The sequence below is a fragment of the Callorhinus ursinus genome, unplaced genomic scaffold (assembly GCF_003265705.2).
Source record: "Callorhinus ursinus isolate GAN/ISIS: 27379988/994484 unplaced genomic scaffold, GSC_fseal_2.0 scaffold25, whole genome shotgun sequence".
In the NCBI taxonomy this organism is placed as follows: domain Eukaryota; kingdom Metazoa; phylum Chordata; class Mammalia; order Carnivora; family Otariidae; genus Callorhinus; species Callorhinus ursinus.
Genome location: NW_027397087.1, coordinates 36323233 through 36341647, shown reverse-complemented (window position 1 = coordinate 36341647; position 18415 = coordinate 36323233). Strand labels below are relative to the sequence as shown.

Below are 18415 nucleotides of genomic sequence, written 5' to 3'. Positions count from 1 at the left end.
CTGCACTGATCTCAGTGCCACATCTGACATATATTAAGTATCTATCTTTGTGTAGGTGTGTTTCTGGACTTGGTCCTCTGCTGTATTGGTCTGTCTATTCCTGTATTTGTAACACACTCTTAACTACTTCTAGCTTTATAGGTTTTGATATCTGGTGAGGCAAGTCTTCCCACATTGTGCTTGTTCATCAGGAGAGTCTTGGCTGTTTTTGGCCCAGTGTACTTTCATACATATTTTAGAATCACTGTGTCAAATTCCACACACAGATACACACACTAAATAATCCAATGTAAAAACAACATTTGGGATTTTTATTGAAACTTAATTGATTCTATAGATTAATTTGGGGAGAACTGACATTTTTCCAACATTGAGTCTTATAGTCTATGAACATGGATATCTTTCCATTTCTGTAATGATTCATAATTAAGTCTCATTTTTTCAGTAGGTGCTTTGTCCATTATTTGTTAGATTCCTGAGCACTCATATTATCTGATGCAGTTTTAAGTAGTGATATCTTTAAAAGGTTATTTTCTAATTGTTGCTGGCATATAGAAATATGAAACTAAAATCGATTTATATCTGTTTCTTTTTTTTCTTTTTATTTCCTTGCCGTACCTTTCATCCCAGTGACTTATTCATTACATAACTAGAAGACTGTACCTCCCACTCTCCTTCACCCATTTTGTCCAACCCCCAAACCCCCTCTCTCTGGCAACCACCAGTTCTCTGTATTTATGGGTCTGTTTCTGCTTTTTTTTGTTTGTTCATTTTTTTGGATTCCACATATAAGTGATATCATATGATATTTGTCTTTCTCTTTCTGATTTATTCCACTTACATAATACTCTCTAAGCCCATCCATATTGTTGCAAATGGCAAGCTCTCATTCTTTTTTATGACTGAGTAATATTCCATCACACCCACACCCACACCCACACACACACACACACACACCCACACACCCACCCACCACATCTTCTTTGTTCATTCATCTATTGATGGACACGTAGGTTGTTTCCATATCCTGGCCACTTGTGAACAGTGTGCTGCACAAAACATAGGGGTGCATATATCTTTTCAGACTAGTGTTTTGTTTTCTTTCTTTCTGGTAAATACCCAGTAGCAGAATTATTGGATCATCTGGTATTTCTATTTTTAATTTTTTGAGGAACCTCCATACTGTTTTCCACAATGGCTGAACCAGTTTGCATTCCCACCAGCAGTGTACGAGGTTTCCTTTTTCTCTGCATCCTCTCCAACACTTATTTCTTGTCTTTTTGATTCTAGCCGTTCTGACAAGTGTAATGTGGTACCTCATTGTAGTTTTAATTTGCATTTCCCTGATGATTAGTGATTTGAGCACCTCTTCATGTGTCTGTTGGCCATCTGTATGTTGTCTTTGGAAAAATGTCTTCTTAGGTCCTTGTTAAATTATAAAATTAACAAGAGCTTATAGATTCTTTCAAATTTTCCATATACACAGTTATGTCATATGCAAATAAAAAGTTTTATTTCTTGTTTCTAATCCTTATGCCTTTTATTATTTTTTTTTGGCTTCCTATGCTGCTTAGGATCACCAGTATAATGTTGATAGAAGTATATGGGGGTCATCTTTATCTTGTTCCTGTTACCAAAGGGAAAATGTTTAGGCTTTCCCCATTAACTATGCTGTAGGTTTTTTTAGGTGGTACCTTTTATCAAATTAAGGACGTTTTCTTCAATTCCTAGTTTGTGAAGATTCCTTTTGAGACATGAATAAATTTTGAATTTTTAGGGATTTCTTAAAATATGGTTGATTATATTAATTGGCCATCTGATAGTAATATCGGATTTATCTTTGCTTGGGATATGCCTAACTTGGTTATAGTATGTTATACTTCTAATGCTGGTTTTTGTTTGCTAATATTTGTTCGGAACTTTTGCATACAAGTTCAGGGGTAAGGTTGGCTTATGATATCTCTTTCTAGTCTGATCCTTGCCAGAATTTTTGATTTGAGAGTTATGCCAGCTTCATAAAAAGAATTGGGAAGAATTTAAGATTGGATTATTTATTCCTTGGGAGAACTTATAAAGCAGTATGGCTCTGGACTTTTCTTTGTGGGAAGTTTTTTTTGTATTAGTCATTGTGTTTTGTTTTAATGGGACCACTTAAGTTTTCTGTATCTTCTTGAGTAAGTTTTGCTAAGTTATATGTATTTTTAGGATTTTTTTCAGTTTCATTTATATTAAAAAATCTTCTTACTGTTGTAATGTTTGTAGTTTTTGCCCCCTTCGTCATTCCTGATCCCTTTCTCTTTTTTTTCCTTATCATTCTTGCCAGAAGTTTGCCAGTTTATAATTTTTTCAGGGACCCAACTTCTGGCTTTGTTGGACCTTTCTCTCTCTCTCTCTTTCTTTTTTTTAAAGATTTTATTTATTTGAGAGAGCATGAGTGGGACGGGGTGGAGGGGCAGGGGCAGAGGGAGAGAGAGAAGTAGACCCACCTAAGCAGGGAGCCCAATGTGGCTCCATCCCAGTAGCCTGAGATCATGACCTGAGCCAAAGGTAGACACTTAACCAGCTTAGCCACCCGGGCGCCCCTGGACCTTTCTAATATATATTTTCTTTTATTTCTCATTTCTGTTATTTCCTTTTACTTGTCCTGGGTTTATTTTGCTCTTCTTTTCCTATCTTCTTGAATAGATGGTTCCCTAATTTTTGTTTTTTTCTGTTATACCTATTTAGAGTTATAAATTTCCTTGTCAGGTATTGCTTTAGCTGCATTTCACAAGTATTTTTGTTATAGTTCAAAATATTTTCTATTTACTTATTTGTCACATGGATTATTTAGGACTATGTTTTATTTATTTATTTTTTAAAGATTTTATTTGAGAGAGAGAGAATGAGAGAGAGAGCGTGAGAGGGGGGAGGATGAGAGGGAGAAGCAGACTCCCTGCTGAGCAGGGATCCCGATGCGGGACTTGATTCCGGGACTCCAGGATCATGACCTGAGCCGAAGGCGGTCAATTAACCAACTGAGCCACCCAGGTGCCCCTATTTTTATATTTTTAAAAGATTTTATTTATTTGAGAGAGAGAGTGTGCACAAGCAGGGGGAGAGGCAGAGAGAGTGGGAGAAGCAGACTCCCTGCTGAGTGGGGAGCCAGATGTGGGGCTTGATCTCAGGACCCTGGGATCATGATTTGAGCTGAAGACAGCCACATTAACCAGCTGAGCCCCCAGGCACCCTAGGACGGACTGTGTTTACAACTCAGAGGATTTCCTTATATGTTAGGTATCTATTGTGGCATAACAAATTAAGCCCAAAATATAGTGGCTTATTATCATTTACAGTTTTTGTGGGTCTGGAATTCAGGAGCAGTTCAGCTTGGCAGTTCTGCTTCAGTTCCTTTCCAGGTGGATTTTTCCATGGAGTTTTTTTTTTTTTTAAGATTTTATTTATTTAGTGAGAGAGAAAGCATGCATGCGAGCATGAGCAGGAGGAACAGCAGAGGGAGAGGGAGAAGCAGACCCCCTGCTGAGCAGGGAGCCTGATGTGGCACTCGATCCCAGGACCCCGAGATCATGACCTGAGCTGAAGGCAGATGCTTAACTGACTGAGCCACCCAGGCGTGCTCCATGGAGCTTTTAAAAGTGTTGTTCTGGTATGAACATTGGAATTCCTGAGGAAGAAAGTGCTAGGTAGAGGCCATGTTACTGTTTTTGAGCTAACCTCAGAAGTCATACAGCCTCACTTTACTGTATTTTGTTGGTGGAGACAGTTAAAAAGGTCCCTCCAAGTTCAGTGGGGGGAGAGAACGTAGGGAAGAGTGTGAGCATTGTAAAAGGTATGTGGGATGGGATGTATGTTGGCATTACAGATACCATTTGTTACTCCTAGTCATCATTACTGATTTTGTTTTTTTCAAAGAGCATGATGTTATGATTTCAGTACTTTTCCGAATCTCCAATTTACATATCTATTAATTTTTCTCTTTTTCTTAAATGTTTCTTCATCTTGTTTTCTTGTATTTTTCTTCTTTCATTATGGGTGATTTCTTCTTCACTGTTCCATTTTATTTTTAGTTTTAATTGGTGTGTTTTACAATTTTAGAAGTTGTTTCCCAAGTCTTTCAAGGCATTTTTTATGGTTCTTGTTCCATTCAAATATTTTCAGTCTTGTTTATTGCTTTAAACATTAGTAAGCAGCTATTCTATGTTTTGTGTGTGATCATTTACAATATCTGACATTTTTGTAGATGTTTCTAACCTTTGCTTGCTCTCATGCATGGTGTTTTGTTTTCTTTGTGCTTGGTCTAAATAATGCCTTTTCTTGGGACATTATTTGTGACATTTGCACAGTAAATGCCTGTAACCTGTTTTTTTTTTTTTTTGTAAAGATTTTATTTATTTATTTGAGACAGAGGGAGAGTGGGAGGGAGAAGCAGATTCCCCACTGAGTGGAGAGCCTGATGGTGGGACTCGATCCCAGGACCCTGAAATCATGACCTGAGCCAAAGGCAGACGCTTAACCGACTGAGCCGCCCAGGTGCCGGACCTGTTTTGTTTCGTGTTGTCATCTAGGTGATGTGAATTAGGGTCACAAATCTGTCTATGTAGGATAGTGGTAGCTTAGGTGGTGGTGTGTCTTGTGATTACAACTTAAGGCAGACTGCTCTGTGCCACCTGTTTTTGTAAGGTTGCAAGCTAAGAATGGTTTTTAGATTTTAAATGATTGGAAAAAATATTTTGTGACATGTGAAAATTATATGAAACTCAAATTTCACTGTCCATAAATAAAGTTTTATTGGAGCTCAGCATGCTCATTTGTTTCTTTATTGTCTGTGGCTGTTTCCAAGCTACAACAAAAGAGTTGAGTAGTTGCGGCAGAGATCTCTGGCCCCCAGAGCGTAAAGTACTTACATCTGTCCCTTTACTGAAGAAGTTATAGTTTCACAGGAACTCTCCTTTCCCCTTTTCCTTTACAGTTCACTGCCAAAGCAACTTTACTTACAGTTCTTAGGGGATGGATTAGAATGGAACAGCTTTTCTTTGGTTGATTTTATGGGTTCCAGTTGTATGGTATAGGGTCTCCTATCAGACTTACTACCTAGGGTGGGCCCTGGGCTTGGCTTCTATCTTTATGAGATTGTGATAATCAAAGCCCAAGTTTGGCTTTGGTTAGGGACTAACTTCGCTTCAGCATTCTGTTTTCCTCTGTGAATTCCTGCCCTTTCTTATGTTTTGGCTTTATGATTCCCTAGTATCTTATCAGCTTTTTGATAACTTTTAAGAATATATATATTTTTATTTTATTTAGTTTTTAAAATCTCTGTTTTGTTTCAAATAATTGGCCATATTATTAGAGATTGATATTGATACTATTTTTTAAATATGAAGCAATTAAGCCTCAGAGAGACTAGCTTGCCCCAAAGTTATATTACTAGTAAGTAGCAGACAGAGACTTTGACTTTAGAAAATTTATTCATGGGGCGCCTGGGTGCTCAGTTGTTTGGGCGACTGCCTTTGGCTCAGGTCATGATCCTGGAGTCCCAGGATCGAGTCCCGCATTGGGCTCCCTGCTCGGCGGGGAGTCTGCTTCTCCCTCTGACCCTCTTCTCTCTCGTGCTATCTCTCATTCTCTCTCTCTCAAATAAATAAATAAAATCTTTAAAAAAAAAGGAAATTTATTCATGATCTAGAGTGTGAGTACTTAACGATTGCACATTCTTTCCCATGTTCCCAACACAGACCCCCTCCCCTCCATTGTTCCCAGTATAAGTCCTAAGGATTTCAGCTGCCTGGGCCATGCAGGAGAAGTCTCAGTTACAGAGGACAAGAAAGGCATAAAATACTCAAAAGCTATTTGGTGGGAGAAACTGTAACACCATATATAGATACTAGAGAACTTAAAAATGTTGAAAAAGAAATGGAAAATTTTGTTGACTGTATAAAAGTTGATAAAATTGAGCATATTTGCCACGTTAACTTAAGTGAATCAAAGATGAAAGTAGACCTTTTAATTGTGCACCGACTTTGTGAGAATCATTGTTTTTTAATATTCAGTATCACATTTAACTTCATAGCAACTGTGAGGTCATGATGGTGATTACTTTTAACAAGTATGCAGACTTTTAGGGAAGATGGTTTATTATTTACCCAGGACTATACAGTTAATAAATGCTAAAAGTAGGATCTGAACCCCTGTGTGACTATAAAGCCCATATTTTCTCCATAAAATTATGTTGCAAAAAAGGAAAAAGTCTCCAAATAGTTAAGGGAGATTTTATGAAAATGTATGGTTAACATTTCTGTACTTGTATGAGAATCCCTTAGGCTTCCCTTTAGAGGTTAGTCTTATTTTAGACAATTCAGATAAGTATTTGGTTTCTAAGGTCACATGGATTAGAAGCAGCAATGAGAACAGAGGGGCATTTGTAGGTTGTTAGGCTGACAGCATGAAAAGCTTTTCTATAAACTAAAAGTAAGCCAATCTGGTGATACTGAGATAGGGACAGAGAACCATGCTTATGTATATCAGTAGTGGCTATGAATACCACTATGCTGTAAAAATTGACATTCACTACAAGATTTCCAGATTTTTCAGAAATACTTAAATTATATTTGGTATATTCTGCTTAAAAGGAAATAAAGTTAGAAATATGTTGTGGAGGGGTGCCTGGGTGGCTCAGTCGTTAATCGTCTGCCTTCGGCTCAGGTCATGATCCCAGGGTCCTGGGATCGAGCCCCGCATCAGGCTCCCTGCTCGATGGGAAGCCTGCTTCTCCCTCTCCCACTCCCCCTGCTTGTGTTCCCTCTCTCGCTGTGTCTCTCTATGTCAAATAAATAAATAAAATCTTTAAAAAAAAAATATGTTGTGGAAATAATTTCACCCAGAGTATTTGAAAACAACTTCTCATCCTTAAAGAGCTGAAATTCCAATGCTTTGGAAAAGTTGGATTTCTAGAATGACTTCTCAAAAATTCAGAGTAGCTGAGGGCGCCTGGGTGGCTCAGATGGTTGGGCGTCTGCCTTCACCTCAGGTCATGATCCCAGAGTCCTGGGATCGAGTCCTGCATCGGGCTCCCTGCTCCTTGGGAGCCTGCTTCTCCCTCTGCCTCTCTCTCTCTCTCTCTGTCTCTCATGAATAAATAAATAAAAATCTTTAAAAAAAATAAAAGGAAATGACATTTAAAAAAAATTCAGAATAGCTGAGATTTTACCTATGTACCGATAAGTAATTTGTCACTTGCTATATATCTTAATTGATAAGCAGTAAAATAATGGTTAACTTGCACTTTTATTTTACATAAACTGTTACCTTCTTATCATGAATACTTATTAATTTAGTTATTTATTATATTTAGTTATTAATTTAGCATTGTTACTCACAGCGTAACAAAGTAGAGATAAGATTGTTTAGAATCCCACTTAAAGTCATTGGCACAATATAGTTTTTGGCACATAGTGAATGAAGACCTTTTTAAAAGGATCAAAACTCAAGAAAACTTTTAATATTAAACTTTTCTGTAAGTGGTCTGGCAATATTGTGTTGATAAAAATCAAGATCTTGAAGGAATAAAAATGATACATTTTTCCATAATGTGTTGCTTCTTACTGAGACAGTAAGGCAATATTTGATGTGTATTTTGAAGCATTAACTTAGTTGTTCAGTGTACTAGTCTAATAAGAACAAAACTTTAGCCTTTATTCTTCAGTAAGTTGGTAAGGGATACTCTCTTTTCTGAACATACTCCTGTTTTTGGCTTTGTAGAAATGCCCATCCGTTGGTCAGAGAAGGGAGACTGGATAACTGGATAAATGAGCACAGACCTATTAATGTAAGTTTCTACTTACATTAAGTCAACTCTTAGCACATGTTTTATTGATGGAACTCCACAAAGCTGGAATCTTTTTAGATAGTATTTGAAGAGCAGAGTTTTTCACTTTAATAAGCTACAGAGTTAAACATTGAATTTTCCCAACTCAGGGAACAGCTGCAAAAGATAGCCTATTGGTGTGAGCAATAAAATAAATAATAGAAAGCAGTGTGTTACTGTTTTGTTCATGGACCAGAAGTGCTGTCATTGGTTGGAGATGCTTCTGAATGCCAAGGCTGAGAAGTATATGTGAAGCAGATGGTAAAGGGCTGATTGGGGGTGGGGAGGGGAAGGTGTCAGAATGGCAAGTGGCAAATATGTCAGATTACATATTTGATAGTATGTTGGAAAGCAGATGTCTATCGTAAATAACTAAGAGTAGAAATCAGAAATGATCACGGTTGAGGGGGTAGAAGAGAAAGGAATTGAGTATAATATTTCAAGCTCTGATGGGAAAAGAAAGCCATACGTATACAAGGCACAGAGGGGGGAGGGCATTGTATTTCTCAGGCAATGGCAGAAAACTAGCGTTCATATCCTATAGAGTTCATTATAATATAGTGTCAAGGTGTATTAGTAATTGTGTGCCAAAGACTGCTATATAGTTGTGTTAGTTTGATAGGGCTGTCATAACAAAATACCATAGACTTGAGTGGCTTAAATAACAGAAATTTATTTTCTCATAGCTTTGGAGGCTGAAAGTCCAAGGTCAGGGTTTGGCAGGTTTGGTTTCTCCTGAGGTCTCTCCTAGGCTTGCAGATGGCCACCTTTTCCTCACATGGCCTTTTCTCTGTGCATGTGCATCTCTGGTCTCTCTCTCTCTCTCCCTCTCTCTCTTTTTTTAAATAAGGATACCAGTCTGACTGGATTAGGGCCTGATGATCTCATTTAACTGTAATTACCTCTTTAAACATCCTATCTCCAAATATAGCCACATTGGGGGTTATGGCTTCAACATACGAATTTTGGGGGAATACAGTTCAGTCCATAATAGTAGTGTAAATCCAAACAGAGAAAAGAATAGAAGCTTAATCTTGTCTAGAGAAAGCCATAGTAGAAGAGTATAAGAGAAAAGACAAGCATAGGATAGTTTTGATGGTCTGGTACATTGTTTATTCATGTCGTGGTAGCATATCTCAGATCAGTTCTTGGCATATTCGGAAATAATGAATGCTGTTGAATGTTGTATTATAACTTCACTATTATAGTATCTGTCAGGATGTCAGACCCTATACTAGGTTTTTTGGAGGGGGTATCTAGGAGTCAGCTAAGTAGAGAAAGAGGAGGGTGCAATGGAAATACCGTAATCATTGTAGGGATAGAGTTATTGATAAACAGAAATCAGCAAATAGTGCTTGTTCCTTTCCCAATCACAGTTGAGTGATTTAAAATTTCTTATAGGTGTAGAAATATTTATAAAGATCTATGTCCACTGCTAATTCATGCCCTGTTTATTCTTAAAGGTTTAGGAGATGTTTTGTGGGTGCCTGGGTAGCTCAGATGGTTAAGCGTCTGCCTTCGGCTCAGGTCATGATCCTGGGGTCCTGGGATTGGGCCCCACATCGGGCTCCCTGCTGAGCGGGGAGCTTGCTTCTCCCTCTCCCTCTGCCTGCTGCTCCCCCTGCTTGTACTCTCTGTCTAATGAAAAATAAAAAACCTTAAAAAAAAAAGACGTTTTGAAATTTGAGTTAAAAAATTAGTTAAAAATTATATTTGTTTTCTTCATTGGTACAGATTGAAAAGGTAGTGTTCTATTAATTACTTAATAGCATTAACAAGTTTGTTGGTATGTCTATGTGCCTTATGCTTTGCTTTCCTTCTCATTTCTAGTGAAGATGATATAAACTATATGGAGCATGCTCAATTTTTTATTATAGCACAGGAATGTCAGGTCATATCTAAATTTTCATTAGTTAATTTTGGATTTCAGCTTTTATGAGTAAAGGCCAGGTGATGTAAAGGTAAGTTTTTGTTTAGTGTTGTTCTTGTGCTATAAGGGCAGAGTTGAGTAGTTGGCAAAGAAACCATACAACCTGCAAAGTTAACACATTTATTGTCTGGCCTTTTACAGATAAAATTTGCAGACCCCTGCACAGACCATAATTAAATGCCAATGAATAGTAATGCAAGTTAAATAACTTGTTCTGGGTCACACAGCTACTTTGCTTTTGGCTATCGTTTTTCATAACTTTTTGGAGAGCCTTTTAATTTCAGCAGACTGTGGTACCGAATTTACATATTACTTGTCATTGTTGGCATTTCCTATTGGTTGCTTTCTGTTAGTAGGCACTCAATTCCATCTATAAAAGTTCTCCAAATTGAGGAAGAATATTGTATATCAGTGCTGGTTTTTTCTTGTTTTTTTTTTTTTTAAAGTTCCCTAGGGAGCTTTTGCTATAAAATCAATGCCTTGGTGAACTGTTGATAAACAGCTAATCCCAGCTCTAGTTTATATATTTGTTTGTCTCAATCAGACACATGGTTTCTGTGGCTCTTCCTAATCTAAACTTCTTTTTTATATTATTATGAGACTGTCATTGATGTTTTAATTTAGATTCCCTTGAGGTATGAAAAAAAGTGATATGTTGGCTCTATGGAATAAATTTACTAGAGTGGGGGTACAATTAAATCTAATGGTTGTAGCTAAATGCATTACTTGGCTATGATTTTTTCATGTTCCATGGACCCTTATTATAGTGGTGGTTGGTTGAGGTAGGTACACTTTCTTTTTTTTTTTTTTTCAAAGATTTATTTATTTATTTGAGAGAGAGAGAATGAGAGAGATAGAGAGCACGAGAGGGAAGAGGGTCAGAGGGAGAAGCAGACTCCCCGCAGAGCAGGGAGCCCGATGCGGGACTCGATCCCGGGACTCCAGGATCATGACCTGAGCCGAAGGCAGTCGCTTAACAACTGAGCCACCCAGGCGCCCGAGGTAGGTACACTTTCTGATTCATCCTAGTTACAAGAGCCACTTGCAATAATTTTTAAGTATCTGAGGCAAATGTTGCAAGTTGTTGATCTTGATATATTTGTATTTACCTCTTTAGAGGTAAATGCAAATTCAGTGGAAGGTCACTCTTATTAGGCGGTTAGTGGTGGCTTAGCTTTAACTTCTGGGAACAGATGGTTTGCTCTATCTCCACAATGTCTTAAATATTCATATTACTAGAGGATGATACTATAAAAATAGATTACTAACCATGAATGATTTATAATAGGAAAGATGAGATGTCTGTTTATAGGTAGGTAATGGAATACTCAATAATAACTTATTTATCTCTCATACTAACCTCGTGAGGAGATTGGGGTAAATGCCCAGACTTAACTAGCTATAAAGAAAAATCAAATACAGAAATGGTGACAAATGATTTCCATGGTTTCAGATCCGTGGGAAATTTCTCTGTCCTTGTCTGACTTCATTTGCTGCCTCTTGAAATACTTTTCTTTCAGGAGCCTTCACTTGTCTGGTGGTTTTCCTCTGCTAAGATGTGTTATCTAAAGCAGGGTGTTTATCCTCTGTTCTTCAGTTTCTCTGTTTGAAAATAGTGATAATAGTGCTGCTTAGCTCCACAAAATTGTTCTAAGATTGAATGACTCAAATGAATAGTTTGGCACATACTAAGTATTCTAAGGGTTAACCATTAATACTATTTTTTTTTAAGAATTTATTTATTTGAGAGAGAGAGAATGAGAGAGAGCACGAGAGGGAAGAGGGTCAGAGGGAGAAGCAGACTCCCCGCCGAGCAGGGAGCCCGATGTGAGACTTGATGTGGGACTCGATCCTGGGACTCCAGTATCATGACCTGAGCCGAAGGCAGTCGCTTAACCAACTGAGCCACCCAGGCGCCCCTACCATTAATACTATTATTACTAGTACTATTGCTATTATTACTGTGTGTTTTTAAGTTATTAACTGCTCTACTTTTGACTCCCATTCTTTATCTGCTGGACCACTAAACATGGTGACCCATACAGCTAGATCAAAGTTCTTTTTCTCGTTGTATGTGAGTTCATCTAGTCTGATTGCCTAAAATGCCATCTATATGCTGATGGTTACCAGATGTGCCTTATCTGTAGCCCTTTCCTCATTTGTTTTCCCGACTTGTATATCTGGTTGCTTACATGGTATTTTCACTTGCATATCCTTTAAATGTTCTAGACTTAACATGGCCAAAGACTTACTAAGCCATATTCCCCCCTAAACAACAACAAAAACAACACCAACAAATGAACATGAAGAAACCTGTTTTTCTCCAGCTTTCTCATTTAATAAATAGAACCACTATTTACCTAGTTGCTTTCAAATAAACCTAAGTGTTGTGTTTGTTCCCACATCTAATCCATCAGTGAGTGCAAAATACATACCCAGTCTGTCCACTTCTTTCTTTCCCCACTGCTAGTACTCTATTCAAAAACCATTATCTTTTGCCCGGACTGCTGTAACAATCTTCTGACCGGTCTCCCTGCTTCTATTCCTTCTTCTCTCCCTCCTCTAATCCATTCTCTTTAAAGCAACTGGAGTAATCTTTTAAAAACAAATCAGTAATATTATTCCTTGTATATAAACAACAAAATAAAACAATACCTGGAGACTTTCTATTACATTTAGATTAAAATCCCCGGTACCATCCAACATCCAACCCCTTTCTACCTCTAACCTCATCTCTCACCATTTTCCTCTCAGAACACATTGTTTCAGCCACTCTAACCTCCTTTCTGTTCCTCAGCCATGCCAAATTAGTTTCTGATTTAAACATTTTGCATTATCTATTCCTCTTAGCCTGGAGTATTTCTCACATATGTTATCATAGTTGTCTCCATTTCATACAGGTTTCGCACCACCTCCCTGAGGCTTTACTGGGTACTAATAACTAAAATAGCATATGTAAGCCCTCTAGTATAATGATAGACAAACTGCTGTCCACAGGCCAGATCCGGCAGGTGGCCTGTTTTTGTTCTGTCTGAGAGCTAAAAATGGTTTTTACATTTTTAAACATTTAAAAGAGTAAAACAAAACAAACAGAAACCCTGACTATGTGAGAGAGGCTTTATGTGACCCACAAAGCCTAAAATAATTATTATCTGGCTCTTTCTAGAAAAAGACCTATGGCTATCCAAAATTACTTTGTTTGTTTGTTTCCTTGGTGTTTTGTTTTGTCCTCAGAATGCATAATTCTAAGAGTTTTGGAACATTGGTTAAATTATCTGGAATGGAGATATTGAGCAGTAGTTAAAAAGGGGACATTAGCATTATTGTTAAAGAGTATAAAAACAGGGCAAATAAAAAATGTAGTAGGGATAAAAACTAAAGAGTCTGTGGGACATCTCTGTGGGTCAGAAGTGGACAAGAAGAGATGATCTATTAGAAGAATCTCCTGCCTACATGACTATGAAGGTCCCTCAGAATCATTCATATGGAGGATTCAAATCTGAGTTTAAAGTATACCTGTAAAACTATTAAAGTGATTAAGAGTGTGCATATCTGAAAAGCCATTTAGTACCTGAAAGATGTCATATTTATGGAAATGTGTTCCATAAACAAAGTAGTAGAGTTGAAAGATACTCCTAGCCCATGCTTCTTAAATAAGTGCTGAATTCTTGTTGCTCAGGCTTAAGAATGTGGAAAGTGATGCTGAGCCTTAGCATTTTGATGTACATTTTATATTTTATAGTCACTGAGCATATCTGCCTTGTCAACAAGACTTTAAAATATGTGGACATTTATGAAGTTTGTAAGTGGATCAACCCATAGATGAACTCCCCAAGTTTCTGATTCTTACTGAAAGTTAAAGGAAGAAGTGCTCAGAAGAAGGTTATCTTGAAAGAATTGAAGGAGTAAAAATTTATGAATATGTAAATTAAGAAAGTCTCTCTGCTTTGTTCTTATATTTACTGCTGGGTGTAAATAATATATGTTTCTACTATCTTTTTTTTTTTTAAAGATTTTATTTATTTGACAGAGAGAGAGAGGATGAGTAGGGGGAGGGGCAGAGGAGGAAGCAGACTCCCCGCTGAGCAAAGAGCCTGATGTGGGACTCAGTCCCAGGATCCTGAGATCATGACCTGAGCTGAAGGCAGACACTTAATTGAATGAGCCACCCAGGCGTTTCTATGTTTCTACTGCCTTACCACTATTCTTCCCTGCTCTCTTTTCTGCTTCAAAAGCCTGATAAGTGGTTTATCACAAATTATATAATTGCTTATGGATCTCTTTTATATTATTGATTCTATTGACAGTGGCTATCATGAGGTAAAGCCCTTCATAATAGAGTTTCACATATTTATTCAATATTTTTTGAGTTTCTACTAGGTACCAAACATTGTGTAGCCAATATAAAGACAAAGAAATAACTCTGCTTCAGGGGCGCCTGGGTGGCTCAGTCAGTTAAGTGTCTGACTCTGGATTTTGGGTCAGGTCATGTCTTAGAGTTGTGAGATAGAGCCCCACATCAGACTCCGTGCTGGGCGGGAAGCCTGCTTGAAATTCTCTCTCTCTCCCTCTGCCCCTCCCCGACCTTGAAACAAAAACAAAAACACTGTTCTTCAATAAGCATATAGACAAGTAGGGGAGACGGGCAAATACGGACTAAGCAGTTGATACTCAGTTTTAGAATTCATTGGCAAGGCTGAGCTCAGACATCACTATTGCAGAGAAGTCTTCCTTCGGACCCCAGTGTGCCTTCTAGTGTCTTTTTGTTATTTACCAGTCCATATGCTAAAGAAAACCTAATGTTGAGCTCTAGTGGGGTCAGAAGATTTGATCTCTGCTCTATAAAAGCTTATGATTTCATAGAGGAACTATGACATGTACTTATCAACTATAACATGAAGCAGTTTATGAAAGGCAAAGTAGCATAATGTTTAGGAACTCAAATCTTAGGGTAGACCACTGAGGTCCAAATCTTGGCTCTGCCATTTAATTGTCCTATAACCTGATGCAAGTGGCAGTCTCCATGTGCTTAAGTTTCTTGATTTGTAAAATGAGGATGATAATAATACACATTTGATTAGGACTGTTATGAGGATTAAATGATTTAAACACATAAGTGTGTTGCTATTGTTATTGTCATCATCATGTTTCTTATTTATGCCAAGTGTAGCATATTGGTTAAGAAATTGGGACCTGGTTTCTAACCCCGTATCGTTCACATACTAGTTATATCATCTTGGGAACATCACATAACCTTTCTGGAGTTTGTTTCTTCATCTGTAAAAGACAATAATAGAATACATTTCTTATTGAATGAAGTAATGCATACCACACATACAACACAGTGTCTATATGTTCTCAATAAAGAGGAGTTATTTTTCTTAAAGCTGTGAATGAAAATGTTACAGACTTTCGAAGAAGTGAAATGCTGCCGAGATGTAGCACATTCTGGAGCTTATAGGAGCCATTAAATGCATGTTCACTTAATACATTAATTATTTAGAGACTGGGAGCCTAGGGAGAAAGCTGTTTGAGGTACAGTTTTCTTCCTGTAAAGGACTGTAGAAGAGTAATGTGATAGTCTTGTAGAGAAATATCATTGAGCTAGTAAAATGAAATCTTAGAATAAATGACCTAGAAAAAATCATGTAGAACTTTTTTTCTAATTACAACTAAAATTTTTGTATTTTCATTAAGAATTCTAAAGAATTGTAGGATTCGTATTCTGTCAAACTTTGCATTGTATAGTAATTACAAATAAACTTGTGAGGTTTTCTACAGAGTAGAAAATTTACTGAGTAAAACAATATAAAAATTTTTTTTGTAGCCTTAGAAGATTTTTATTAGAATGAATAAACATTTCGAAGCTTCTGGAATTTTATCAAGTGGATAAAAGCTCAGAAACATCATAATTACACCATCCATATTATGTTGGTGTATTAAGAAAAAATCTTATTTACAAATCTGTCTAGAGATCTGTCTTGTAGAGGAAGAGATTTTTTATTTTTAATTTCTTTTATTGTTTTGTTAATCATCATCATTAGTTTTTGATGTAGTGTTCCATGATTCATTGTTTGTGTATAACACCTAGTGCTCCATGCAGAACGTGCCCTCTTTAATACCCATCACCAGGCTAACCCATCCCCCCACCCCCCTCCCCTATAGAACCCTCAGTTTGTTTTTCAGAGTCCATAGTCTCTCATGGTTCGTCTCCCCTTCTGATTTCCCCACCTTCATTCTTCCCCTCCTGCTATCTTCTTCTTCTTCTTCTTTTTTTTTTTTTTTAACATATAATGTATTATTTGTTTCAGAGGTACAGGTCTGTGATTCAACAGTCTTACACAATTCACAGCACGAGGGAGAGATTTTAAATTAAGATTCATGTTTTGGTCTCCACATGGTGTCCCAGTAGAATGGCAAAAGGTCAGTGTATTTTGTATGTTAAAATAATGTAATTAAAAAATAAATCTTTGGATTAATATTTAAACTAGATACTAATTTTTATACTTTACCCAGGTATTTAATGATAATAGTAAAGTGTAATTTTGAGGCTTTTTTTTTTTTTTAAAGATTTTTATTTATTTGACAGACACAGCAAGAGAGGGAACACAAGCAGGGGGAGTGGGAGAGGGAGAAGCAGGCTTCCCGCCGAGCAGGGAGCCTGATGTGGGGCTGGATCCCAGGCCCCTGGGATCATGACCTGAGCCGAAGGCAGACGCTTAACAACTGAGCCACCCAGGCGCCCCGTTTTGAGACATTTTTAAGTTATACAGTAATAATTGCAATACTGGACTGATAATCAGTATTTATTACTTGGAATACCACTTTAGCTTCAAATAACCAATCTTATTGGTTATGCAAAAGTTTTTCCTTTCTTTTTTTTATTGATACAGTGAAGTGCACAAGTCTTCAATTTTTACAGTTTAAAAATTATGTATATATCTGCTTACCCACCACTCAGATCAAGATAAAGACTGTTTGTAAAATTCCATAAGGCTTCCTTTTGTGCCCTGCCTCCCTCTCCTAAAGGGAACCATGCTTCTGAAGTTTATAAACAGATTTATTTTGTTTGTAAACTTCATGGAAATTGGATAGCTTAGTTTATATCTCTCTGTATTTGGCTTTTTTCACTCAGCATTATGTCTGTGAGATTTATGTTGTGTGCATCAGCAATTTGTTCTTTTTTAATGCTGTATTGTATTCCATTTATTAATTTTATTGTTGATGCAATTTTACTTGTTTTTGTTTTTTGGCTATTTTGTGAATGAAGTGGCAATGAACATTCTTGTACATATCTATTAGTGGACACAGGGAATTTTGGTGGAGGTTTGGTAGTTTCCCATTGTGATTTTGATTCACATTTCTCAGATGAATAATGAAATTGTATTTGTCAGATAATACTGCTAAACAACTTGAAAATTGCCAGTGGTGTACAACAATAAGTATTTATTTGTTGGTCATGATTTTGTGGGTCTGCTGGCAAAGCTCTGCTTTGCTTATCTCATCTTCTACTGGGACTAGTAGGCTAGATAATGCATGTTCTCATAGTGTTGGCACAAATGCAAGAAAGCCTAGCTAACTGGGCAAGCATAGTTTGAGACCTTGTTTACATCATGTCTGTTGACCTCCCACTCTCCAAATTAAGTTATGCACTTAGCCCAGTTCAAGGGATGAGGAGGTATACCCCACTGGACTTGAGGACAGGTAGTGAATAGTTTTGAACAATAGTCTAATCCACCACAGATGTTGAGTTATTTTTCATATCTTTATTGGCCATTTGGAGATCCTCTTAAGAGCCATCTTCCATATATATTGCTAGGCACACTTACTATATCAGCAAAATCGATTAACTGCTTAGAAAAGAAATTTGATTACTTGCTCATTTTAATTAATTAATTTATTCTTTAAAATATTTGTTTTTAAGTAATCTCTACACCCAACATGGGGCTTGAACTTACACCCCAAGGTCAAGAATCACATGCTCTATCAACTGAGCCAGCCAGGTGTCCCTACTTGCTCATTTTTAAAGCCAGACATTGTCAAATTATTGTTAAAAACAGCTCTTACAGGAAGTCAAATAAAGTGATGTGTACAGATGAAAACAGATGAGAAAGTAGAAAAAAGGAGAAAAAAGCTATTAATAAAATGACTACCTTAAGCAATAAAAATGATTTCTAAAATACATGAATTAATGTATATGTGAATTTGTTATTTCTTCAAATATATTTTTGAGCTGTGGATACCTGTGATGGAAAAAACAAATCTTTTACCTTTTAGTGGGGAAGTCTTCCAATAGACAAAAAACCCAAATGAATAGCAATATAATTCTATGTAGTGTATCAGGTTCTCTGATTAAAAATAAATCAGGATAAGGAGAATAGAGCAGGGAAAGAGGGTTATAGATAGGGTAGTAAAGAAAATCCTGAGGAGTTGGCATTTGAGCAGAATCCTCAGTGAATGGAAAGAAGGTCCAGGTAGAGGGCGCAGGAAGTGTAAAGGTCCTAAAGCAGGAATAAGCTTAAATTCAGAAAAAGACCAGTGAGGCTGCAGTGGAGTGGAGTGAGGGAAAGATGAAGTTAGACCACAGTAAGAGGTTGCAATTTTATTTAATTGTGTTATGGAGA

The 18415-nt window shown here is 37.1% G+C and overlaps 1 protein-coding gene across 12 annotated transcripts in view; it reads left to right on the top strand.

The window, feature by feature from the left end:
* Positions 1 to 18415, top strand: part of MYO9A (myosin IXA) — a 346819-nt gene that overhangs the window by 69330 nt on the left and 259074 nt on the right. Inside the window, exons 1-2 of one of the 12 annotated variants that reach the window (XM_073877313.1) lie at positions 7806 to 7822; positions 16103 to 16214. The exons of 10 other annotated variants lie outside the window; for them this stretch is intronic. The gene's annotated coding sequence lies outside the window, so the exon portion shown is untranslated. Of the gene's footprint in view, positions 1 to 7805; positions 7823 to 16102; positions 16215 to 18415 lie in introns of those variants that run through there. One more of the 12 variants, XM_073877312.1, reaches the window with a different exon arrangement.